General features: G+C 41.2%; 2 long non-coding RNA genes across 3 annotated transcripts; one reads left to right on the forward strand and one right to left on the reverse strand.

Moving 5' to 3' along the window:
* The first annotated feature begins 1,604 nt into the window (after window positions 1–1,604).
* LOC121064198 lies at window positions 1,605–8,789 on the forward strand. 2 transcript variants are annotated; one of them, XR_005816402.1, is made up of 3 exons: window positions 1,605–1,673; window positions 6,478–6,567; window positions 8,497–8,789. It is a non-coding gene; the product is annotated as an uncharacterized LOC121064198 (long non-coding RNA). The 2 variants fall into 2 exon arrangements; XR_005816403.1 differs by lacking the exon at window positions 1,605–1,673 and adding an exon at window positions 3,231–3,343.
* A 2,141-nt stretch (window positions 8,790–10,930) lies between these two features.
* On the reverse strand, window positions 10,931–12,958 carry LOC121064199. The gene is made up of 3 exons (XR_005816404.1): window positions 12,865–12,958; window positions 11,942–12,062; window positions 10,931–11,091 (listed from the first exon to the last, which is right to left on the reverse strand). It is a non-coding gene; the product is annotated as an uncharacterized LOC121064199 (long non-coding RNA).
* Between the last annotated feature and the right edge of the window lie 13,216 nt (window positions 12,959–26,174).

The following is a 26,174-nucleotide window of genomic DNA, read 5'->3' on the forward strand; positions in this document are numbered from 1 at the left end:
CTAATGATCTAACAAATAGATCATTAAAAAATCCTACTGTACAAATTCACGTTAAAGAGATGAAAACTGTAGGCATGACAATTTGCATTTTTTTGTTGTCCTAATTGAAAGCACTCCCCCTCCTTCCTCCTCCTCTTTAAACACCAGAGGAAAAAAAAAAAAAAAAAAAAAAAACCAACACATATTATTGTCCAGATATCAGAGAGAAAGGGAAGTTAGCTTCTGGTCAAAACCTGCTTAAAAGATTTATGTCATCAAATACATAAAGACGGAGCTTGGGGCAAGAAAATGATGAGTTGTAGGAAAGGGCTGGTTGTAAGAAAGTGTTAACACATTTATTATAGCTCTAGGGAAAGGTGTATTTTACATTCTTATCAGACCAGCTGTTAAACTATAAAGGCACTAAATTTTGCATCTGGTTTTGAAAACCCAGACAGAGTCACATGACTGACGCAATACTGAGTTGATCAGATCTATTTTTTAGCTATAAAATGCCTTTTTACATTAGACATGAAACCGAAGAGTCTGGTCATTATGGCCTACACACAGCAATGGTATTTCGGCTTGCATTAATTTTGTTGTCAAAGATACAGCTGTTGTAGGAAATATTTTGAATTTTTAGTACCATCTGGTGTGCTGAAAGAAGAAGTGCTTTAAACGTTGGCATAAATCCATTTTCTAAGTGGTTAATATTGGTGCTTTGAGAAAGGGGCTGTCAGAGCAGGAGATGAGAGGAGTTGTTAATCTGGGCTGTTTTCATCCTTCTATTGCACTACAAACCCTACCCTGCCTCGAAAAAACAAACATGTTTATGACTCTTAGAGTCCTCAGAATGGCTCATCATTACTAAATACATTTGCATTATCAAACCTTTTTTTCGGGATTTGATATTCAGCTATGCTGGGAAATGATAGACTCGAGGATTGCACAAGCCGGGAAGCAGAGGAAGCCGAGACTTCGTGCAGAGGCTGTTGTAACACCTCCTTGTGGGGGTGAGTACCTGCCTGATGGCCCCTCTGCAGTGCTTGTACCTCCCTTTTCCTCTCCACAGCCAGAACAAGCAGAAATCTTACTGCTTTAGCTTGCTTTTTCCGTGCAGATAACTGAATATGGGATCAACTTTTCTCATACAGTTAGTTCAGAAAGAAAAAGACTGAGCTTCTGTAGGAATGTTAGACAAGTGTGTTACAGTTCACATGTAACATCTTCTACTGAGGAGTCATTTCCTATTGTGGTGACTCAGGTTAGAGAAGTAGCAGCAGCTCTGAAGTAATAGAGCATTTCCATAGGGGAGCCCTGAAATCTTCATTCACTGAGTCTCCATTGCAACCACAGCATTAAGACAATCTTAAAAACATGGAAACTGAAGAAGACAAAAATTAAGCAATTTGTTCCAGAGAAAACAAGTTGAAAACTCCCCCACAAAAATATTTTCTTTCAGTCACCAAAAGCCCATTTGAAGGCAAAACACAGACTTCAGCATCTGGATGCTTAAATCTGTAGAGTCAATGCTGCAACTCTCCCCTTAATAAAGGAGATTTTGTAGCTGAAGACTGTTGGCAATGCCCAAATCCTGCAAAGTTTGCGGGAAAAAAGCTACTGCATATCCATGGAGACTAGGAACTCTGTGTTCTGGGGCTGCATCCTTTCTGGAGGACACTTGGAAGTGGGCTGTAAGCTAACTTTATTGACTCTATGATACTGAAGACCCTCAACAATTAATAAAGAGCATGCATTTTATTTTTGCCTCATATTCCCTTCCTTTACAAAGCCATGCTTTCGTTATACATACTTCTTCTCACACAGCTGTCTACAGTGGGGACAGAATAGATGTTTTGAATACCATTTCCAATAAACATTAGAATTGGATGCTCTTAATCACAAGCTTGATAAAATTTAAAGTCTTCCTAAAGGGTAGCCGTATCACCACACCGTAGAGTGGAAATCAAGTCCAGGAACTGAAAAACAAGACTGAGACTCATCATAATTATCTCCCCTTGGAAAAGTACTTAGTTTTACACTAGCATTTTATAGCAGCAGGAGACCATCCTGTGATGATATTCTCTTCCACTGACATTATCACTTAATTCCCTTCTTTTTGAAGGTTTTTATAGGGATTGGGTGCAGCTGTTTCTCATCAGCCCCTTCTTATTAGAGTTTCTAAGACTCCTGATTAATTTAGAGCCCATTTCAGCTGCTGCTTAAGGAGGCTGAACATCTTGCCCTCACCCTTCTGAGTCTGCTTTCCCAATGGCTTTTAAAACATTGTGTGCAGTATTAGAAATTTTCTTCTGCTGTTAATGAACAAATGTATGCATAAATTTCTCTGTATTAGAGGCGTTTGTCTTTTTCTCAGGAGCTTAATTGTTTCCTCCCCCCTCCCCCATCCTTTTAATTTCTTGAAATGTGTCTAATTTGTAGGGTAGTATAAAAATGCGTGGGAGTACATTTAAGCTCTAAGGAGGCTGTTACATAGTCTGATGCTGGAAGGGGTTGAGTAACGCTAAGCTCTCTCTGAAAATGGGTCACTCACAGTACCTTGCAGGAATAGGTCTCTGTGGTTCTTTCACCAAGTGGGTTGTGAGCGTGTTTTCAGAAATTTAGCATACAAACCTTCCTAGATAGAAGAGGCATCTCCTTTCTCATCTCCTGAGGGAGGTTGTCTTTTGGTGGCTGGTGAATACTATACTCTGTCTGTGCTTCTAGTAGCTTTTCAAGCATATACTGATGGATTCTAGGCAAACCAGATTTTTGGGACAGTGAGAACATAACTTGAGTGTTACGGAGTTAGAAAAGGAGAGAGTGGTGCCTTGAAGACACTAAAGGGACAGCGGCTGAAGAAAGATGCGTTTTGGGGATGAGAAAAGAAAGTCTCTTGAAATGTTGGAGAGGACTTTAAAGAGCTGATTGCTTGAGAACAGACATATAAAATCCTAGATGAATCCTTTCCATAGATTATGAGCATTTCTAAACTCTTTCTGCTTTAAATGGCAACCAAATGTCCCTAAAATAAATAATTAGATGTAGTTATTTTGTTGATTTCCTACATGTAACACTATAGAGATGTAAAAAACTCATTTCAGCCTAAAGTTTTCAGAATTAAAACTTCTGGTTTGGTCCTTTTTAACTGCATCCCTTAGACAAGTCTCAGTAAATGTCATTTCTCTCCACCAGAGAGAGACTTCTGATTGTTTAATATGGTGTGGCCTTGGTTTTGGGCTCTTTTACAGGTGAGATAGGAGTCATCCCATAAAGGCTTTTCAAGATTTCTTCCCAGACTTTAAGAAGATGGTGTGGAAACCATTTGGCTCCTGAATTGAGCAAATTTTCTCTGAATCTAGAAGTAAGTGCACTGCTAAAATATCTGAAGAATTTTCACCAATCAATTTCAAATACTGTTTCCCTGTAGCAAAGGAAACAATGATTCTGCAGTTATTTACTCTGTCCTTTCAGGGCAGTGGGAGTTTACAACAATAAAAACAAAGATAGCACAGAACTGTTAAAAGGTGGAGAAATCACCGAATTATTGATTATGTTGCGTGACAGAGCCTACAGGACTCAAACTAGTTGTACTCTACTGTATAAATTATGTGTATTGCATAATACTTCTACCAGTTTATTGCGGATAGAAGGTTGAATTGAGGAAAAACAACAGGTTTCTTCTTAGATTGCTCAAAAGAACTACGTAGAACCATCATAAGATTCTCATTTTATATACTGGTTGTGGTTTCTTTAAATGATTTTAGAAATATTTTAGTTTTATGCAGGGTATCTAATCAGCCTTACCAAGATAATGTCATATACAGAGAATAAACATTGCCTTTAACTGGGAATAGGATCATGCAGCTTGAGGTTCTGCAACCTCTTAAGCCACATTTGGAGTCTGTAACTTTTAAGTATCTAATTTCAGATTTCAGCCTGCCTTTTCTTCCCAAGCATGAAGTTTATCTTTTTTTTTTTTTAAGTGAATGCCATAGACATACTAGTGTTACTGCAATGCTTTCATTTTCTCATTGGATTACTCCTCCCATTTTCACATTCCTGTGGAATCTCAATTAAGAATAGTGGAAACAGAGAAATAATCATTTTAGAGTTAAATTTCCAAATCTTGTTAAAATAGGTCAGAAATTTTCTAAAGCAATCCTGATATTTTCCTCTTTCCAAAAGGAAAATGTGACCCTTGAGGAAGGTAACACATTTGCAGCTAGGATGTTCTAGAGAAAAAGTCTGTGGTAGACTTTATTTTCAACAATACAGTAGTTCATTGAAAAATCCATTCACAAACAGCCATTAATTTCAAAAAATCAGGCCTGTTATGCCATCACACCTAAGCTGTACAATCTTTCCCTGTCTAATTTAATTTCATCCTCAGGTAGTGATTTACCTGCAAGTCACTAAGTGAGCAGTGAAGCTCACTTGCTTACAGAATCCCAACCTTGGTTTTAATAAACACCTCTATAAAGTTGTGGTGGGAGACTGCTGATTTGCAGAACTTGTTTGCAGTTCAGGTTTCCCTGTGAAGAAGGAGTGTTTCACAAACAAGTGTCCACAAACACATACTGACCTCAGCCCGTTACCTTATTTTTGCTTTGCTTCATTTAGTTGTAGCATGAGAAATTCTTCATTAATACAGCAGAGTAAATGTCATGAAGAGCCTGGGGTGAGGAAGAGAGTAATGAGTGAAGCCTACAATAGACAGAAAAAACAAAAGCTTGATTTACTTTAGCAGTGCAAAAAGAAAAAGTTGAGCAGAGCCTGATGAAAAGCTAAGGAAAGAGATGGGAATCTTACCAAGCGAGGCAGAGATTTTGATCGACTGATATTTCATTTAACCGAGCAAGTGAATGTAGCGTTTAATAAAAGAATTATGAAGTTATGTTTCTGGTAATATCACTTGCCAGTAATTTAGTTAAATTCTGTTAGTTAGAAGTTACATAATAGTTAATTGACTGCTGTATGCACTAGGAATGCGCTTCAGTTCCAGCCAGGCTCACGGAGAAAGCTGGGCAGCACAGGGACTCGTGGTGGCACAGCCAGGTTTGTAGTTGGGTGCACTACCACAGTTTTTGCTACTCACAGCCTTTTGCACCTAAGATTATAGAAAGCACACTAAACTTTATTTTCCCATCTAAGAAGCTTTGGGTTTTCTGCTGCTAAAAACAAAGACAGGCCATGGATGTAGGACTAATTTACTAACTGGATGTTTGTTCTCCCTCCATCTTGTTTTACTTCGCTATCAAAATATATTTTGTTTCTGTTAATCTAGAAATTTAAACTGTAGTAATCTAGGGCTATTTACCCTGAATGAGACTATTCACACAGAGTTTTAATATGCTATAGCTTATATAAATTGACTTCACACCTTTAGCTGATTGATTTATTTAGCTTTCCTGAGTGACCCTTTGTAGGCAGCCCAAACTGTTTCATTAGTAAAATGAGGACTACCCTTCAGGCTGTATCTCTTTCAGCTGTTCTCAGACCCTATTCAGCCCTTTTTCATTATCCTGAAAATTTAAAAGCTTGCAAGGGGCCTGAGGCCAAGTTTAGCTTACTGCTGTGGAGTACACTTATGATCCAGCTTTTTTTTTTTTTTTGCCCCCATGTGAGTTTGCTTCTACCTCTGTTCCTACAACACTTTTTCTTCCCTCATAAGCAGATTTGCAGGATCAAACCTCTCAGCCTGGTGCACCAGGACACCTTGCCTCCGTTTTTCTATTTTCCCTGTCTGGCAATTTTTCTGCTTCTTAATGCCATTGTATTAATTCAGTATTTTTCCTGCAACCTTTTTCAACAACTCAGATGTCTGCCTCAGATACATTTCCTACCAACTAACTAGCACAAGTCAAAAGCTGTAATGTAGGAAATGCATGAGTGCCCCCTCTTGTCTGCTCTCAAGTAAAACAGCTCGGCCACCTTTGCCATGGAAGGAAAGCAGAATAAAGTCATTTTACTTAATCCATCAATTTGCATTTATTTACAGATTGAAATGGAATAAAATAGAGATGTTCACAGCCTGATAAAAGGAGATCTGTGCACATGTTTGCAGGCTGAAAGGCTGTTCTTTTTTTGGTGGGGAGGGGATTCAGAAGTACAGACATATGTACCATAGCGCAGGCATTAGGTTTTCTGCCTACTCCACATTCTTCATTGTTTTATCTGCAGACAGAGAAATGCTTTTGGTATTGCTTTGATCAGAGAGATCATAGCTAATAAAACATTCTCTTTTTTCTCAGCCCTGCTTGAACCTTGGGATTCACTTTTCCTTGAAACAGGATCTTCAAAATGGTGATATGAAGTCTGATTTCCCAGATAGTCAGACCCATAAATATTAAGAATCTCAGAGCCCCTCTAGAATAATTTAGAAAAAAATATATGTCAATCCTTTTGAAATTTCCTAGATGATGAGCATCGAAATGGCAAGCAAAGGCCACAAAAAAAGAATTAGCAGGGTTTGTGTTTTTTTTTTTTATTCTTTAGGAGGATGAATTCATCTGCTGTTACTGTAGCTTTACTGTCATCTTAAGGAATTCTGCAAAACCAGCAGGGCTGCTGTCAGGATGCTGTATAGTAAGATGAACAACCTCACAAAGAAGGCTGTACGATAGGATTTATGGGGAAATGGGTCCATGCTATGGTCTGTATGTCCATGTTTCGTTGTGTGAGTGTTGATGGGGGCGGGGGTTATTTACTTATTTATCTCTTCACTAATTTGTTTTAGCAAGATCTTCACTAAATTAGAAAGAACAACCAGCCCGCAGCTCAGCAAAGCCATGTCTGAGCACTGTGTGACTGCAGTCCCAGGGACAGGCAGCCCCTGGCTAAGCATGCAGGGAAACCTCCAGCTCCTTGCAGTTAGATGAATATGGAGGGCTCTTTGAACACAAAAATCCTAAACTGTGGGTTTATTCATTTCCTCATAAAGAGCCCTGAAAAGTTTTCATCTTCAATTGAAATTCTGCAATGCAACCTGATTTTTTGTCTCTCTGTCTCGTCTCCATTTTCCTGCACAGCTTTTGGTTTGCTGGATGGAAAGTGACCCCTTGAGACAAAGCTAATCTTATTTCAGGAACTGTGCCTGCAAAACAGGGAGATGACTGTTGAGTTCTGGGTAGTATTAAAGAAAAACAAAACACAATGCAGCATTAAAGCCCATGTGAAGCCAGTGCTTGTAAGCAGTGCCAAGCTGACAGTTACAGAGAAGAAAGGCTCTGATTTAACTGGGAAACATGCAAGCCAAGGGCCATACCATCCTGCTAACATGTCTAGATATTAGGACTGTGTCTATACCGTCTAATCAATATGGCACAGTGCCTGGCCTAATTAGCTCCGTTTCTTTAATTAGGCCAGGCAGGATGCTATGCTGATGTGGTCATGCTGCTTCGGGACCTTAGCAAGCACCTCTGTAGGGCACAGCATTGTACCACACAGACCTGCCAACTTGCTGCCATTTGAGATCCCACCCTGTGCCATACAGGACATGGTAGATGTAGTCTTTGTTCATTGTCAAGCCTTTGCTGAACCCCAGGATTTAGTCAAATGACCAAGGAATGACTGTGCATTTTGTTTGTGTTGAAGTCCTCCACTGGGAAGTGAATGATCCTATAGCTCTTTGTGGGCCCAAATGGCAATCATGGTGCACACATCTACTTCATAAAAAAGGTATTCATATATGTCACTCCCTCCTTTAGTAGCAAGTTCATATGTAGTCTTTGACTCGCAGAGAGAATGTTGTGGACAAGGCGGGTCAACTCGCTTGCCCTAGAGTAGTGGACCTCCCCTCTGGTGGCACCTTGAACAGAAAGCCCATGTAGCACATAATTCACCTGCAGAAACCCATAGCTCATAAACAAAATAGGTGAAAATACATAAATTTTGGCTAAAACTGTAGTTTGTTCCATATAATTTTCAACCTAAAATTTTAAGAGCTTTAGTGTGTTTCCCCAGCAGCAAGGTTTCTGAGATCATGCCTTCTGTGCATCTGTCCTGGAGGCTCTCCTTGCAATCCTTGCCTTGTCTCACATAAGCTGATGGAGTTTTAAAAGATTCTCAGTTCCTACCAGGTTTGGGGGAATGGGTGCCTGGGTGGAGGTCAGCCTCTGCTCTTGGAGTCAGACCTTAGGGTGCCCGTAGAGGGTTCTGTAGAAAGAACGTTTCAGGACTTTGCCTCATTAGCCTCCAAACAATTGACTCCTCAGTCACAGTTTCTCTCTCCAAGGTGGATTCCACAGAGGAGAACTTCATGCCTCTTATTAAGATTGAGTTAAAAAGTTAGTCAGCCATGAACAACAAGTCCATCAGAAACCAGGTTTGATGAGTCCCAGAGCCTGGAGCAAGGATGGCTCTCCCAGCCCTGTCTGTACGCAGGGTGGGCTGATACCAGCCTCCTTGTTAATGTCGCCTAAGTCACTGGGTGATGAGATTCACCTGCCTCTGATCTAGTCTGTTTTTTCATTCAAGCCCTCAAATGCTAACTTATTATTTTTATTTTCTGTACAGCTTTGGGGTATTTTCACTTTCCTAGGATACTGTTCCCAGATGAGACTTCACTGTATTGCCTCTGATCTGTGCCAGAATTACAGATGTTTCAACGGAAATGTGCAGAAACCACACAACTGAAATAGAATAAATTATGCTTAAAATCAAGGAAATGTCCTAATAAGTGAGAAATGCACCAATTTCTCCTTGAGCTTTTTCACTGCCACTACCACCTGTGTTTATTATTTATTCATTTATTTATTTTGCTTTACAGTATGGTACAGCAGCTGGTTCTTCCACATGAAGAAATCTGTAGTAAGGCTAAAGTATTAAAGGATTTTTTAGAAATTCTTAATTTTCTCACTTCAGGTTACTTTGTCAAAACGTGCAGGTGTATGTCTTTATCTGTAGGACAAAAAAACAGGGAGGGTTTGAGTTGTGCAGCCTCCCTGACAAACTGCAGGTCGAACATTTGACCCGGGCACACAGCCCCGGGTGTCTGCAAAAGTGCTCCCACAACAAAGCAGTGGAGCAAAATGAGCCCCTGCACTCGTCTGGGTGACATGTCTCTTTTCTGTTTGCAATGGGCTGAATTCAGAGAGGAATTTCTAACTTTTTGTCTCCCTATAGCTGTATCCCAGGTGAAGCTGCAAACATCAGTGGCAGGCAATGAGTGGCATGCCTTGGCTATTTGCTTTACGATGAGCTTTTGGTTTACTTAGCAATGCACATTGCCTGGACATACATGTACTCCAGCAACATAAAATACTTCTGGTCTCCTAATTTTAGGCTATTCTTTTTACCAGTTTCCTCTTGGAAACAATGAAATAAAAACCTTACCCAAAAAGCCTGGCCCAAAATCTCAGAAAACCTGGTTCAACAGAAGTTACCAGTTTTTTACACCTTTCTTGCCATACCACTCTCATGAATCAAATACTTAATGAGATCTTTTCAAAACTTGCTTGTTCCCTTCAAGTCCTTCTGAAGGAAAAGCATTTCCACTAATTTTGGGAATGAAAATACATCTTAAAGTTTTTCTGAGAGGTGGAAGTTATTTTTCTACAAAGTTTTTCTTTTTTTTTTTAATGGATTTTCTTCTTCTGTGTTTGATTTCTTTAATTTACAGAGTACTTATATTATCTGACTATACCTGAACATCACTGTATCTTCTGAGCTTCCTTGACGAACTTTGGTGTTCATAGCAATAACATGCATGAGATGAGATCACCTGGCCTGTTACGGCAGAAATATGTAATTCCACAAGAATTTTATTGTAATTTAGCATGCACTTATGTCTGCTTATTTGAAAGTTTATCTGGATAACGAATTGTATCCCTTAGGCATTTTGTAATAGTTCTTATTTTAGTAATAGTATATCTGCAGTGCATTTCTAATACCAAAGAGTCCATGTCAAACATAATGATCAAAACTGAGCATAGTTTCCTCAGTGTAATTTAGCACAAATTTGAACTATGTATTTTATAGCTATGTATTTGAATTATGCAAACTAGTGACTCAAAATAATTTTCAAAGTGCTAATGGAAAGCACACCAGATTTTCCCAATTTGAAAAATGCAAATCTTTTAAGCCTTTGCTCAGCTCCCAGACTTAGTGTATTTTGATGCATCTTTGTTCTTAAAGCTCTACAGTACCGCATCCATAGGAGCACCTCTCACAGTACCAGGACCTTGCTGTCCTGAGTTTGGTTTATAAATATATAATTTATTTTTTGTAGTTCACAAGTAACCTACAGCTACCACATTGTCTGTTTTTGTAACGTGTGATCCCTGGTTGTCTGGTCTGTGTGTAGAAAGAGGTTGTGCATTTTCTCATGGAAGACAAATGAGCCAAAATGAATCACAAGGTTGTCTTTAATATTCCCCTTCCACAGTGTAACGCTAACCAGTATGCCCAGTTAGGGCTAATATGCCTCCTAGATCTGCACATGACAAATGTGATCCTGTGCCACTTCATACACTGCAACCTATTGTCTCCCCATGTGTCTTCCCCAGAGCAGCCAGTCACGCATTCCCTGGGTATGTTGTCATGGCCACAAGGATTGTTTTCCTTTGGAGTCTAATAATAAGTCAATTAGAGCAGGATTAGCCTCTGGGAAATGAAACCAGTTACTCCCTCTCTCCCAGGATGAGGACCTTAAATGATCTGCCTGAACATTTTCCTCTCCTTCCTTTGTTTTTCCTGCAATCCAGCAAATCACTTCTCCTCTAATTAGCTTGCCAGTAGGCATCTATCAAATGTTTCTCTTGTTAACTTACAGCACCAGCCAGAAGGGTACTTTGTAGCGCCTTGTCAGGGTTCTGCCAAGTTTAGTGTCTGGTAGAGCTGGAAAACAAACAGTCCCCCATATCTCCCCACCTCTTCATCCTCTCCCCCCCCCCCCCCCCCCAAAAAAAAAAAAAAAAAAAAAAAAAAAAAGCTCTGCCTGACTCTGTGCTGCATTTTCACCCAGGAACAAGCTCATTTTTCTCCCTGGCTGAAGCTCTCATTTCACTCTGCAGGCAGTTGGGAAGAATCATGGTGGAGCCCTTTCTTCTAAACACCAGCATGCCAGTGTTTAGACAAGGGGAATACACTTCTGGTCACGGTTTTCATTTCCTGGATTAAAACAGGCAGAAAAAAATGTAGTTGTGAGTATAAATCACTTTTGGCCTTGTTCTGTGTTAAAAGATAAGCAAATTCAAAATATCAGCCAGCCTGCCAAGCCTACAATTTAAAGGATCAACACTGTCTCCTTCCAATCCCATCCGACTTTACCCCAACTCCAGGAAAACTTGATCCCACTGGCCAGGCTAGTCTTGAAAGCCACTGTCCCAGTGGAGCATCACTTGCACTGGAAGGCCCTTGGCATTATGAAATCCCACAGGTCTCTGTACCACCAGGAGAGGCAGCTGAGGCTGTGGAGCAGTAGCCACAGGAAACTCATGGAAAGAGCAGGGTACAGAGACATGCTCCTGCTGTCACCACAGCTGTGTGAGGTCTCCCCACATTCCCTGCTACTGCCCCAGGCTACATAGATGCTCCTCCATACTGTGTAGGACTTGTGGGCTTGCATTATGTATGAGATGCAGGATGCATGTCTGACTGTGCCCAATCACTTCAGGGCCACAACCATCAGTAAACAAGAAGTGGGGACAGAACAAGACAATGAAATCTGCTGACAAATGAGTTTGTGAGGAGCTGTACGACAAAACCCTGGAAATATCCTGGGGCCTGAGGACCCCTTCTAGGTGATTCCTCTAAGTCCTAGAAAATGCATGTCTTATGCTTCTTAACAATCCACAGTAAATGTAGTGCTACAAACACCCAGCTGTAATGTGGCACAATTTATGCATAGTAGAAGAGTTTCAGATTAAGAGAATCACAGCATGTACTTTTGCAAGCAAAGCTGAGAAAAGCTATTGGTTCTCAAATCTGGAAAAGCAGCTTCTGCTTTTAGCTTTCCTACCTGCTGTCTGCTCCCTGCAAGGAGCCTGAAGATACAGCTGAATGCTCTGGGTGCTCTGCATGGTGCTGTGATCTGAATTGCACACTCATGAATCTTCATCTTCGGGACTGCTGAACATGTCCTATATTTTAAAGTTAATAAAGCAAATATCAGTTGACAGGATATGAGAGGTTCATGTCAGACAGAGCCAGTAAGAGAGACAAATGTGGACATGTGCATGCAGAAAACGTTCAGGCACTCGTCAAGCACAGCTTAATCGACTCCGATGATGGGGTCGTGCATGGTGTTCAGCAGCACCAGCGCCCAGCCGTCCAGGCTGGACTCACTGTGGGGCGGACAGGCTGCCGGGCTCTTCTCAGCATCCTCCTCCTGGCACCAGGGCTGTGATTAACAGCCTGGGCAGGCTGGGCCAGGGGCCTCCTGATAAATTCAGTGCTTTAGAACAAAGCCGTCATTCTCTTGAGCAGTTTAATGTGCCGTAATGAACTGAAATAAGGCAGAATGTAAAGGCAGGGAGATACAGGCGCTCTGCTGGAAAGCAGAGTCATTAAAAATAATGAGCAGTCTTTCACTTCCTTCTTTTTATTAACTTTCTGCAGAGGACAACCTGGCACTTTATTTTTAACACAGTCTCCCCTTCACTAATATCCGTTAGACAGATGGCTAAAATTTTCCCACAACATGCTCCACAATATTTAGGAAAACAGAAAGAAAAAGAAATATAATAATAATAATAATAATAATAATAATAATAATAATAAAGAGCCCTCCTCCCCAGTTCTTCTTCTCTGCACACCTCAGCTGATTATTTTTTCCATAGCCTCTCTGAATTGCACAACTCCTGCCACACTCTGTGGTGATCACACAAGAAGAGGCACACCGAGTTGCTGTGTCCAGGAAAGCATGTGTTACCCCTAACTAACCATTAGCTTAGATTTGGATTTGCAGTTTTGCAAGCTTTTCTTTAGCAAGGCCCATGTGGTCACAGCAGAGTAGGGTGACGGGTAACAGCACTCCCAGGTGCACGGTGTGGCCTGTGTTCAAGATGGCGGCTCAGGCCTGTGTCCCCAGCCCATAGAAATGTCTGCCCAGCACTGAGCAGGCTGTTAACAGCCCCAGCCGCTCCTCCCTACAACTGCTGAAACCTCTAGCCCCTGCCCAGAAGGGGAAGGCCTGATCCTGCCCTTGATCCCCACACGCAGAGACTGCCGCTTACAGGCTCTGAGGTGCTGCTTGCAGTGAAGATTGTGCTTGGTTACAAACATTAACACATGCCATTAATGTAATCAGACATGTGGCTCAAATTATTGCCCCAGATCTTTAGAGCTGGAGACTAGCATTTAGGCTTTTAATCTAAACTTGAAACTTGTTTAGGGTGGGCTTTTTATTTATTACTGCACTCCTACTGCCCATGTTGGGGCCTCCTGAGCTCCTAAAACCCAAAGCAGCTCCATGGCCCCCCCCCTAGGTGAGAGGGTGCCTGCTGCACCCTGAGCCAGGCTTCCAAATTTGTCTGTTCTTCACCCACTCCTGCCACTTTGGCGGTTGCATCATAGAAATCTGCCATGAGGCCAGAACTGAAAATTTCAGAAGGGTATGAGATGCATTGAGTGTAACATCAAAAATAAATAACAGGTTCACATCAGACCCTCAGCTTGTTTTTAATCCCCTTCTAACATTAAACTGAACCCATATATTCCTACCGTTTATCCTAATGTTTTCTATATCCAGAACAAGGCAATACAGCATTTTCCTACATGACTGCAGCATAGATCCCCATTGTTCATGTTAACCATATTAGTCTGATCTATGTGGCTGTCACAGTGACCCAGCACTGGTTACCTGATCACAGAACAAATGTTTAATTCTGTTTTGGTTGCAAATATTTGCACTCAAGCTGTATTCCCCAGCTGTAATTGATAAAACACATGCTGTTGATTCTGCCAAGGAAGGCCTGGTGACTTTTTCAGGTTACCTTCCTGTGTGACACTTCTATGACTTTTCTATCCATACTCTGGCTAGTTTTACAGACTCTACCAGCAGCCGCAAAATGGACAAGCCAATACACCATCAGCAGGTCTGTCTCCCACACTGTAATTTGGATTTTCCAAGTTAAGCCTTTGTAGAATTTCCTGCTTTGTATCTGCATGAATACATCCAGCTATATCTAAAGATTCTGTCTGTCCCACTTGGGACTAAGTCAGATTTCTGAAAATTTTGAACTTTTCATGAGCAGCATGAAACAGCAAAGCCTTTGTTTCAGTCAGTTCACTACAGAAGGCCAGAGGAAATTCAATTAAGAGAAAAATATTAATTGTGCTTGTGTATCATTATATATTAGTCTTCTTCCTCCTGTTCTACAAATTGCTGTGGGCCATGCGGGTGTACAAGGTATATACACCAGCTGAGGATTTGTTTTTGTAAATCCCTTTTGGTTTATACTCCAGCAGGGCCTGTGCCAGCAACTATCTCTGACAGTCCAGAAGAGAGAGAGCTGTAATTGATTGTGCCCCTGGGAGCTTTTCCTCCTGTCTGTGTATGTGTGTGCGCACGAGAGAGAGAGGGCGTCTTTTATCTTGTGCCAAAAGTGGCTTTAATCCAGCACTGAGCTTTTCTTCTTCTTACGTGTTCCCAAGTGCTGCAACATTTCGGGTTTTCAGGACAGGATCGGCAGAAGGCATCTTCCAGAGAAGTGGAAGAAGTGATGGCAGAGCTCAGCTTTGAAGACATGGAGGGAATGGTACCACTGCTTCGCACTGGGCCTTCTGCTTGTGCCAAAGGGCTCCTACAGAGAAGCTCTGACGGGTCCTGATGAGGCAGTTGGAGAGGCCACAGCTTCCGTGCCTCCACTCTGGCCTCCCTTTCCTCCACCAGTTGCCCCAGTTCTGGTGCAGGACATAGTGGAGTGGCTTACATTTCATACCCAGCCTGTCAGTCAGTGAGGGGGAGGATGGTTTCTTTAGCAGGATGCACAGCACAGAAGAGGAAGATGAACCACTCTTTCCTGCCATGCAGCCTGGAGAAATGTTTTACTCCTCAGCCCATCCTGCTCCACTGGGTTTTGGGGGCTGCAGTTGCATGTTTGCTTGTAAAATTGGTTCATAACCTCCCTGCGGACTGTTGTTGTCCCCTACTTCCTCTCTTATTAGCAGTTTCCAGCTGAAATATACCTCTGGTGATAGAGGTTTGTTGTATCAGGAGTGACATCCATTGGAAGTAAATGGACCAAATATCACACTATCAAGAGGGGAAGGGTATAATGCCCCCAAAATATTTGGTCATATTTATAGATAAAGCAGTGACAGAGGACATTCATGTCTTTTCCTAATTCTGGCCCAACTTTCCTGTGTAATTGGCTTAAAATCCCATAAATTGGGATTTTACTAATTATAAACTCTTCAGTACCTGTAAAGTAGGATCAGATTCTTTCCGGTGTAGAGAAATATTCAGAATTTAATTTTATTCTGAGGCTAAAGGGGTCATTTTTGCCTCAATCCCATGAAGTTTATGGAGTGGGCATTGAAATGGGCTGCCCAGGGAGGTGGTGGAGTCACTGTTCCTGCAGGTGTTTAAGAAAAGGTTGGATGTGGTACTTAGGGACATGTTTTAGTGGGTGATATTGGTGGTAGGGGGACAGTTGGACTAGATGATCTTGGAGGTCTTTTCCAACCTTAATGATTCTATGATTCTATGGGCGGATCCTACTGGAAGCCATTTCTGAGCACATGAGGGATGGGAAGGTGCTTGGGAGCAACCAGACAGTGACCAGCCTGCTAGTCCTCTGTAATGAGATGTCTGGCAGTGTGGGCAAGTAAAGAGCAGGGCATATTGCTTACTTTAACTTTGGCAAGATTTTCTATGGTATCCTTATAATCAAACTGGTGAGATGTGGATGAAGGACATGGATTACAGGATAGGTGGAAGCTGGCTAGGTGTATGGTGACCAGCAGGACTGAGGGTGGTAAGCAGCAGGGCAAAGTCCATCATGCGTCTGGTCAGTGGTGGCATACTAAAGGTTCAACACAGAAGCCAATAAGGTTCAACATCTTTATTAATAACCTGGACAACAGGATGAGGTGCACTCTCTGCAGCTTTGCAGATATGAAATTTGTGGAAGAAGCTGGTTTGTTGAAGGGCAGGGCTGCTATTCAGAGGGACCAGGATGGACTGAAGGAATGGAACCAGGAGCCCCGCAGGATCAATAAAAGCAAGGGGGAAGTCCCATGTCTGGAATAACTCTATGCAACAGCCAAAACAGGCAGGGTGTCAATTGACTAGAGAGCAGCTTTGCAGAAAGGAGCTGGGGTCCTAGTAAACAAGCAAGAGACAGCTTTGGGGGAAGCTTACTGCTGTCTACAAAAATTTAATTGGGATATAGAGAAGAAGAAACCATGCTCTTCTTGGGCTATAGGCAGTAGACACAAATTGCAACACAGAATTTGCAACACAGGAAATTCCAGTCAGATAGTAGATTTTTTTTTTCCCATTCTGTCAAACATTTGGAGAAGTTGCCCAGAGACTATGTAATCTGCACTGCTGGAGATATTCAAAACTAAATTATGTGGTATTTAGAGACATGGTTTAATCGGTAATATTTGTGGTAGGGGGATGGTTGGACTAGGTGATCTTGGAGGTCTTTTCCAACCTTTATAATTCTATGATTCTATGTGAGGAGCTAAGCAATGTGATCTAGTTGGATGGCCAACTAAGGGCAGGGGAGGCATGCATTTTCTGCAGCATATTTCATTCACAGCTTAATGATTTTTCCCCTTCATTGCTGTAAAAAGCCAAGAACCTGTAATGGGATCTGACTAGAAAGAGAGTCATCTGAGGATGCTTTCTCTTCTACAGTTAGATTTTTGGTTCTTCCACTAATGAAAAAAACACACAATAGATCATGTTAAATACCCTGCAGAAGTATAAATAAATGTTATCAGTTTTAAAACCTTTATCAACCAACCTCATTTTGTTAAAACACCCATGTTAAAACAGCGTGAAAGATGATATTAGGTGAATCTGACAAGAGCTTTTTTTCCATAAAACTCTGCTGACTGGCATTGCTGATAGTATTTTCCTGCAAAAAGAACTCTATCAGTAGCTCTGATGTTTTGCCCAGGATTGATGGTAAAGCCCAAAGGCCCTGCTTTTGAGTCACTGTATTTATGCCTTTAAAGCACTGGCACACAAATGAGCTTTCTTGAAGGCCCCTGGAAAAATAAACCAAAACTTTCCCAGTTGGGTGCCAAAGACTGCACATTTAATTTATGTCTGCAAAGGCCATGGGAATGGCAGATGCTTAAAATTAGGTCATGTTTATTTATATGTTGAACATAGGTTTAGGCATCTAGCTTATTATTTGAAAATTATACAGCAAGCGTGAATAGCCCACTTCCAGATGAGCATGGTTGTGCTTGTTATTACTCACTGTGCTTATATGTAAAAACCTGCTAAAAGTGGGCGTAGACAGTACGAACTTGCTCAATGTGGCTGTGCCAGCAGAGAAAGGCAAGGTTTCTTCTACTGTCAGGTGTCAAATGTAGCATCTGACAATAGCAGAGGTGTGGAGCAATGTATGGTGTGAGGCTGCACCTGTGAGGGAAGTCATCACTGAGAAGGTCCAGGACGGACATTACAAAGAATATGGAGAGAGAAAGAGAAATTGGCAGGGAGAGAGAATAACCCTTGAAATTAGAATTAAGGTTGGAAAAAAAAAATCCTCCTAAGTCTTGGTAAACTACTGGTGCTGAGAACAGGGCTGTCCCTGAGTCCAAACCATCCCTCTGCTGCTGCTCACACTGCCATCAGAGTGCTTTTCCAGCTGGCTACAACCAGTCTCACAGAGTAGAAGCTAAATGATGCTACACTAAATCCAATTGAATCTCATGTGTAGTATTAAAAATTGCAAGTGCATCACAGTCATCCTGTATTGGTTCTGGTCAAAATCATTAGGAAAGAAATTTACAGCAAATACCTTTGAAGGCAGGAGGTGAGATTTTGAAGATGATCTGAGTACATGCCTCAGCAGGAATGATTTTCCTGGGCAGGCTGCCATGCTCACATGGCCACACCACTTCCAATAGCCAAACAAGCTTGTTCAGAACGAGTTGGGCATCTCTGCACATTATCACACAAGCTTTGCATTTAACACTGGGTCCTGAATGCTTAAGTCATTTTAAAGTGATATTTCCAGACAGAAATTGAACATATTCAGGCACCAAATTCAGATTTAAATCACTGTGAATTAGATGTCTAAACACCTCTGAAAATCTGGTCCTGTGGCTTTCAAGTCACCGAAATGCATTTGTAAGTTGTAGCCAAAGGACTAGTCTGATCTTGCCATCTATTGATAGAAACCCACAGCTACAGCTGGGAATGTGTTTTCTTTACAATCTTCAGGCAACTGAAGGGCCAGAGCCTCTCAGTCTATGAAAATCAGCTCCTGTCTTCACCAAAATGAAGAGCTAATATTTACAGTATATTTACAGATTGTTTTTATTGTCCTTTGACTGGCTATAAAAGAAAAAAAAAAAAAAAAAAAAAAGGAGCTTTGTCACCTTTATTGTTTCTAAAACAATAGGACCCAGGGAAGCAACTGTTTCTAATATAGGACAATACAGTTACCCCCAAATGACAAGCAGTTGGTGATGTGGATGCCTGGAAGCCTGCTCCATCTCCACTCCAGTGCCCAGTTTGAGGGCATGATTTTCCAGAGATGAATTCTGCAGTTCGGGTCCCTTTCAGGCTTCTCAACTTGCTTGCCCCAAAAAAGCAAACAGCCAAAACTGACCATAAAAAACTCTAATAAACAATCTATCTGGGTGAGTAAGGGTAAGGGAGAGGAGTTCCAGCCATCCCATTTCAGGAGCCTCAGTTCTTCCCAGCCGTGTTTGTTCCCAGCCTTGCCTCTGGAGAGCATGTACCTGCTCTGCAATGATCCCTTCTCTTATGCCTCACTTACCGCAGTTTTTTTCATGTTTAATTCAGAAAGGAAAGAGTTTATGAAACGTGAGGTCTCACACACACAAAACACACAGAGGGAGGAGAAGGGAAGCAGTCTGGCAAAGGGATAGATCAGAAGCAATAAAACTGCTTTTCCTTCTCCAGCGTGTAGGGAACTTGTGACTCCTAATGTGGGAGGACTGAAAGTCTCTATCTAGTCCTGAAGTTAATTTAAAATACAATCAAAAAAGTACTTGAAAGAACGAACCTCTTACAAATGAGTAAGACATTAAAATATGCTCAAAGTATGTTATATCAGCAGAGTCTAATGCAACTGCATGGTAAGAAAATAGTTGGAGTCACTAAGTCTGCCTGTTCCACAAATCAAAGTGTTATGTAATTAGAATTATTTTGTCACCATCTTGTGGGACATTAGGGTAACATCTGGCAAGATTCTGATTTCAACTTGTGCACCCAATATGTGCTCCAGAAACAGGGAGGAAGCGATTGCTCTAAGTACTGCACTGGTATTGGTGCACATGATACTGTAAAATGAGCATTTTGGAGTTCCTGCAGTTTTATTGTGCTGCTCAGCAAACTTTCCCATTTGCAGGCGGAATATTTCTCCCAAAGGTTAGGTGTAGATTCTTACGAAAGTTGGCACAACAGAGATGTAAGAGAAACCAGATTTCTAACATAAACAGCTATGTCTTCTCAGAGAATGGGCCTGTTTCAGCCATTGGGTATTAAATGTTTTCCTTAAGCCTTAATTTATTGCTTCAAGTTCAGAAACACTGCCTAGTCTGAAGATGTTTGAGAAATACACTCCCTCTCTCCATCGGTCCAAGCCATTGGTGTCTGATGGAAATTTTTCCGGATAAATGTGAACCAGATGTTCCCAAACCCTGACTTGTGACCTGTCCTGTGCTTCCACCCCGAGACGGTGCATGCTGGTTGCAGAGCTGCAAAGGGGCAAGGGTCTGTCTCCGTAAGCACACTGCTCAGACCCCTCTTCACCCAGACCCAATGCAGCATCTGCTGGAAAGAGCACCCTGACCCCAAAATGCAGGGTATACTCATTCCAGGGTCACTGCACAGGGCCTAGCACAGTAAAAGGGATTCGTGATGAGCAAACACGCCACTCTGTGGGCTTCTGACTGAGGTACCAAGCCCTCATGGGCTCATGACTGCAATCCCTCTGTGTCACCTGCAGGTACCCTGCAGAAAGCCCCCATGCTGCTGTTGCGTTAGGCAGGACAGCCTATCGGAAAGGTCTGAGATAGGGAAATCTGGAGTCAGATTGTATTTCCCAACCATTAATAAAATTTCCCCTGGAATAAATGTAGAGGAGCTGGCGCCACTTTATGTTATTCAAAACCACAAATTTCCTCTCCCTCACAATCTGCCAGAGTTACAGACTCTTTTGCAACTTCTTAAAAATTCAAGATGTTTTCCCCAAACGAGCATCCTCCTCCTTCAAAACGCACCCAGGGAAAATTAGCAATGCAATTTAGCTGTGCTTGTAATGAGAAGAGGGGAGGGTGGCAGTGAAACAGCGTGACAGCTCCATGCGTGGGAACACATTAGCAAGTGTTTCATTCCTGCCTGGGGTGTTAGAGGTTTCTGCACCAAAGGGAGAGGTTGATACAAAGGCTGCTGCTGCATCCGAGGTGACGAGCATAAGCTCCGTGAGAGAGGGACAAGAAGGGACTCAGCTCTCACCTCAGGTTTTCCACACCTAAACTGTACCCCAGGGGAGCTGCTGTGGGCTTTCCCAACACTGTCTCACTGCTTGTGCCACGTTTCTTGGCACTGCTGTGGCCTATACCACCCCGCAGATGAGCTGTGGACATGTTTTGGAGTGGCCCCTGACAGGGACTCCCAGCAGTAAGCAGGGACCCCTGCCTTGGTGGGGGCTCTCGTACCTACACACCCACAGAGGTGATCTATGTTGTGCCACTGCTTAGTAGGGTAGCTATAACCTCAAAGGCAAGACTTTATTTGATGCCAGGCAAGAGCTGTTTAATGTTTCTTGTCTGGATTGACAGTCACATTTCCTTGTTAAGAAGCACCTTTGACCCTAATGCAGGTATACAGTGACCAGGATAGGAAATCGTGACAGATTATTTCCCAATTTTCCACAGCGTATGTCACCTTACATCTTTCATTGTTCAATATATTACTGTCCTTCGGCCCTGAGGCACCTGGCTGTACAGGACTTTATAAAATAGACCACTGAGAGCTACTGGGCCCTCTTACTGTTTCTGTAATGGACCTGTGAAATTTGCTACAGACAATAAATGCTAAGAACGGTCAAAAGCCCTAAGACAATGGGACATTTGAAGAGGATACCTTTCACCTTCTATTTGTCTTGCTCCTTCCAATGGGCTGAAAGACAGGTGACTCCTGAACTTCAGAGGGACGAAAGGAGATCCGTCCTGAGTGGAACACCACAGGGACCTCAGTGCAGCCCCTGAGGTGCTCTGCCAGGCCCTGTGAGCCGCAGCTGCATGCAGGATGTTCCTTGACAGTACTTGGGGAAAAATTAGGGCCATGACATTGACAGAAGGCCAGTATGGCTGGAGCACAAGCTACCCACATTGCCTCTAGGAAATGCTAAGGTGTGAGTTCTAAGCTGACCACTGAAGTCCACACAGGAGACTTCTCCTCCTGTGGTTCACAGACAAGCCCTTTCCTGGTGATAAAGAATCAATGCGACATCGCCAGAGCAAGGACTGGGTCAACCCAGTGCAAAAAAAACTAAATCACTTTCCAGCCTAACAAGCTTTATACATATATTTACATGTACAAATAAATATATGCAAGAGAGATTCTTTGATATACTCTGAAATTCAGCAATTAGGAGCATACTCTTTTTAGGAAGAAGATCAAGGTTTAAGACTCTCTTCTGCTACTTGTAGCTATGTAGGAATGACAACCTGAGTCTCCTGCATGCTAGGAAAGCATTTGAATAACCTCATATCTAATATGCTAATATTTTGAGCTCATATTTGGGATGGTATTGATCACATTATTTAGCTTTGGCTCAGATTGTTAAGGCAGTGTAAATTAGCAGCGCAATGTACAACTAGATATATCTTTAAAGCAAAATATGCCCTTAGATTGGTATGTAATTCCTGCTTGCAGAGTGACTTATTCTTGAGTAGTTCTAGGGAATTTAATTGGCAACATTCCTAGTAAGATGAGAAATTAAAATTTTAAATAGCAACTCATGATTAAAAATAAATATATAGAACAAATGAAAAACAAACAAAAAGAGTTAATGTGTTACTTCATTTCTCCTGTTTTCCTATTAGTAATAGTGTATTTTGAAAAATATATATGAAAAATAACCACATGCTTTGTCCTGGACAAAACACTAGAGGAAGACACATAACCAGGAACAAACTTCATTGCAAAAGTAGCTCCTAGTATGTGTGTGTGTATATATTTGTAATATATAGCGTATATATTAGTGTATAAACACTAATATTTATACATATACATATATGTGTATATACATTTACATACAGACACACACAGATATGTGTAGAAACAAACCAAAACAAACCCCACAGCCTAAGGTCTGAAGTGCAGGGAGCTAGATCCCCCCCACTAGATCTGTGCACCACACCAGCATACGATTCTATGCTGCGTATTATTGGGGTTCCATAAAGGGCTAGAAATACACGTTGGTATGGTGACTTGTGGGATCAGAAGTCTTTTATTGTATTGAACTGCGAGCACACATAAAATCTTGTACCATGTCAAAAAAAAAAAAAAAAAAAAGCCTCTTTGCCAAGTTGCTTTTCATGCTTGTGCCAAATTCTTTCTTCTGACACAGAAAACACCATTGCAATGGCTTGATAAGGAGTGTACATGTGTGGGGTGGTTGTTTCAATATCTGCTCCCTGGGCAATAATATTAGAATACGCTATCTTACATTTTCCAAAAGTAAAGCAGAAGCATTTTGAAGAACTAGTTCCTCCAAAGAACATTGTTCCAGCTCGAAATGTCAGGTTCATCCAAAGGATATGAAACAACAGTGTTTGTGGTACATGGAACAAAACACACAGAAAGAAAAAGACACTGCCAGCAGAGAATTGCCTTTAGACGTACTTTTATTAAAATTTCATGATTCTTACTGTTTATATATAATTTATTAGGGCAGTAACAGCAGACCACACAGAGCACTGGTAACAATAGTGGGGGGTTTGTTTGATTATGGGATAGGTAAGCTTTTCAGATAGCCAGAAGCTTGTTTCCATTTTAGAGAAAAAGTCCTCTGTGTGCCTCTGCTTAAACAGGGGCATAAGTTGCTGCTCAGAGCAGTGCTCCAGAGTTCACTTCCTCTGCTTCATCAAAAATATTCTGAATGTTGAATTTCTTATGAAGCAATGCTGTCGACAGCTGGCCAGGCAAACACACTGCAGAAGAGTGCACTTCAAACCCAAAGACAATCTCCCTCTTTTAAGCCTGCCTATCTGCATTCTCCCCCATAGATCCATCTTACAATAATCCCTCCGAGTAAATATTTGGCTGAGGAGTACCAAAAATATACCCAACCATGTAAGAGGGAATTGCAATGAATCTTTAATGCTGGAAGATACGACTCTAGAAGTAAAATAATTTTTTTTTTTTTTTTTTTTTTTTTTACTGGGCTCTTTCTGGTACTGTTTTTGTGTTAGCTTAAAAAAAAAATCTAAACCCACAGCTTGTGTGTTCTCCCTTTGAGGTAACAACTATGAATTGATTCCTCTTTTTCCTTTCTCTCAGAATTTGCTAGCAGGGATTTGTCTGAGGAGCTGGAGATGATGTTCCTTTTCAGGCAAGAGTAGTAATAAACTCAAGACAGAAAGCAATAACGGAAGGGCAAAAGAATTCTTAGCTAAATACCTTGTAAACCCTGATGAAAGGGGCTACTGGTGGCTGCTGTCTTGGCCTTGTTTGAGCTGCAGACCTTCAAGGAACACAAATAGTAGCAGAGCTGCTGTTTTCTTTACAGAGGTGTTAAATAAATATTTTTACAATAAGCCTTTTCTGCAGGACATTTTAAACACAAAGCATTAAAAAAAAACCGCTGCCTCCTGTATTTACTAGCACAAATGTAAATATGTTCTGTACAACCACAGTTTTAATTATTCCAGCTTCCAGAGGAACATCAAAAAACTCACAGAGAGTGATGAACTGACCAGGAGCATCATTATCATGATCAATGAACAACCACCAGAGACAACTGAAGTGTAAAAAAGGATTAAATCCCATCAGGCATGAATATCTGTTGCTACTATGAATCACTCCAGCCCTTCGCATATGGAAAATTCATGAGCTCTCCCTGAATGTTCCTTGCTTCTGTAAATCAGACTGTAAAATAAGACCATACAGGGATTTCAAAAAGAGTCTTTCAGTATTCATAAATGCAGGATTTTGCTTTCCAAAACAAAATAGTAATGGTGTGCAAGACAGAAATAGTGTATTTTATTTCAGCTGCTCTGAGAGAGAGTAGAGAGCGACCATTTGCCCAGTGGGCTCTCTGTGTTGCATGCTTTGTTTAATTGTACAAATAAGATTAGAAAAACATATGCAGACAAGAAAATTTTGTTGCAGGAACAGAGAAAAAAACACACACAGATTAAAGAAGGAAACATTTGTTTATTAAAAAGGAAAAGGTTCTGGATGGCAGCACAGAGTCAGACATGAGACAGATGAATGTATGCACAGCTGTTCATGTTTAAAGACAGAATATAGACATAAATACAGTTAGATCTTTGCTCTGCTCTACTGCTACAGTATTTTTATACAGCCAATTCAAAGGAATATCTGTCATAAGTGAACACAAGAAGAAATTTATCAGAAACAGAGCACAGATTACTTCTCTAAGGCCAGGATAAACATAGCCCAGAAAAGCCTCTCAAGCTGTGGTATTGCAAAATAAACTTAATTGTGCAAAAGAAACCCACCTTCTGTGGATGAGAAGATTAATCGTTGTATTCAGCTCCAAGTCAGATAGCCTTTTCTTCTGTTTGAATATAATGCAGAAGGTAATTTTCCTCTGCTCTTATCATAGTTATTGCTCTGAGCCCGTAGTGTGAAGCAGGAATGAACTTTTAAAGCAATACCTTACTTCTTCTATGATCTTTTCTGCATATTTCCAAAGCACACCGGAGAGAGAGGGGGCTGATGAGACCCCCCTCAAAGTTTTCGTTAATGCATAAACACAACAAGGCCATCCTGAAAAAAAAACATACAGGCTCAGGAGATGATGACCAGGAGAGCAGAGCAGGCCTTACAAGAACAAAACCAGGAGCTGGTCCATAGGATGCAAATTCTTCCCAGGGCTGCCACTCTTTAGCCTTGAGGATGTTATCTCCTATCAGTTCTGCCAGGCTACTCTTACCTGTGTTAAGTGAGCAAAATACTTCAGAATTGTTCAACACTTGAGCAAATATAAACGCATTTAAGGCCAGCCTGTGGCATTTCATGGTTCAAGTACTACATCTACAAATGAAATAGGGAATTCTGATGTATCACGGAAGTTAATTTTTGGAAAAGGTTCTGGTGGGGTTCTTTAGAGTACAACTGGGAATTGTTTTAATTTATAAATAAGTAAATAGGTTCAGCATGGATTTATGGTGAACATGGAATCTCAACTGCAGTATATATATAATGCCCATTTTAATATTTATTTCCTATTAAAATTCAACTATCATGCTTTAAAACTGTTTTTGTATGTTATTTTTTGGTTCTCTAATTTTTAATGTGAGGTTAAAGTATTATAGCATATCTCTGCTTCACTTCTAATTCACATGCAGTTTTGATAGCCACAGAACATCAAGTCATCAAGTTTCAGGAATCTGTTTGTAGTATTTTGTTCAGATTCTGAGTTTCTCAGGGATCTCATGTGTTACCACAATAAAACTGTTAAGACATAAAACCCCTCCTAGTCATGTGTAATTTTTATTTCAGATAGTACACAAATCTGAGAAGTTATGCTAACCACATTCAAGGCTACAGGAGTTGGAAAAACAAAAAACAAAAAACAAGGCTTCCCTCATTATTTCAAGTACATCTTGAATATTAGAGCCTTTCAGTTATACAAGAAAAATATATAACCATCATCAAAAATCCACACGGACACAAACGTGGTGGAATCACGGCCACAGCTGTTCCCCTGAACATGGGATGGGCTGCTTGTACAACACACCTCTGCGTGCATTCTGCTCCTCTGCAGGGAGAGGGGCACAAAAGGGCAAGAGAACAGACCTTTGAATTCAACTCAAATTGGAGACTCATT

The sequence above is a fragment of the Cygnus olor genome, chromosome 1 (assembly GCF_009769625.2).
Source record: "Cygnus olor isolate bCygOlo1 chromosome 1, bCygOlo1.pri.v2, whole genome shotgun sequence".
Classification (NCBI taxonomy): Eukaryota; Metazoa; Chordata; class Aves; order Anseriformes; family Anatidae; genus Cygnus; species Cygnus olor.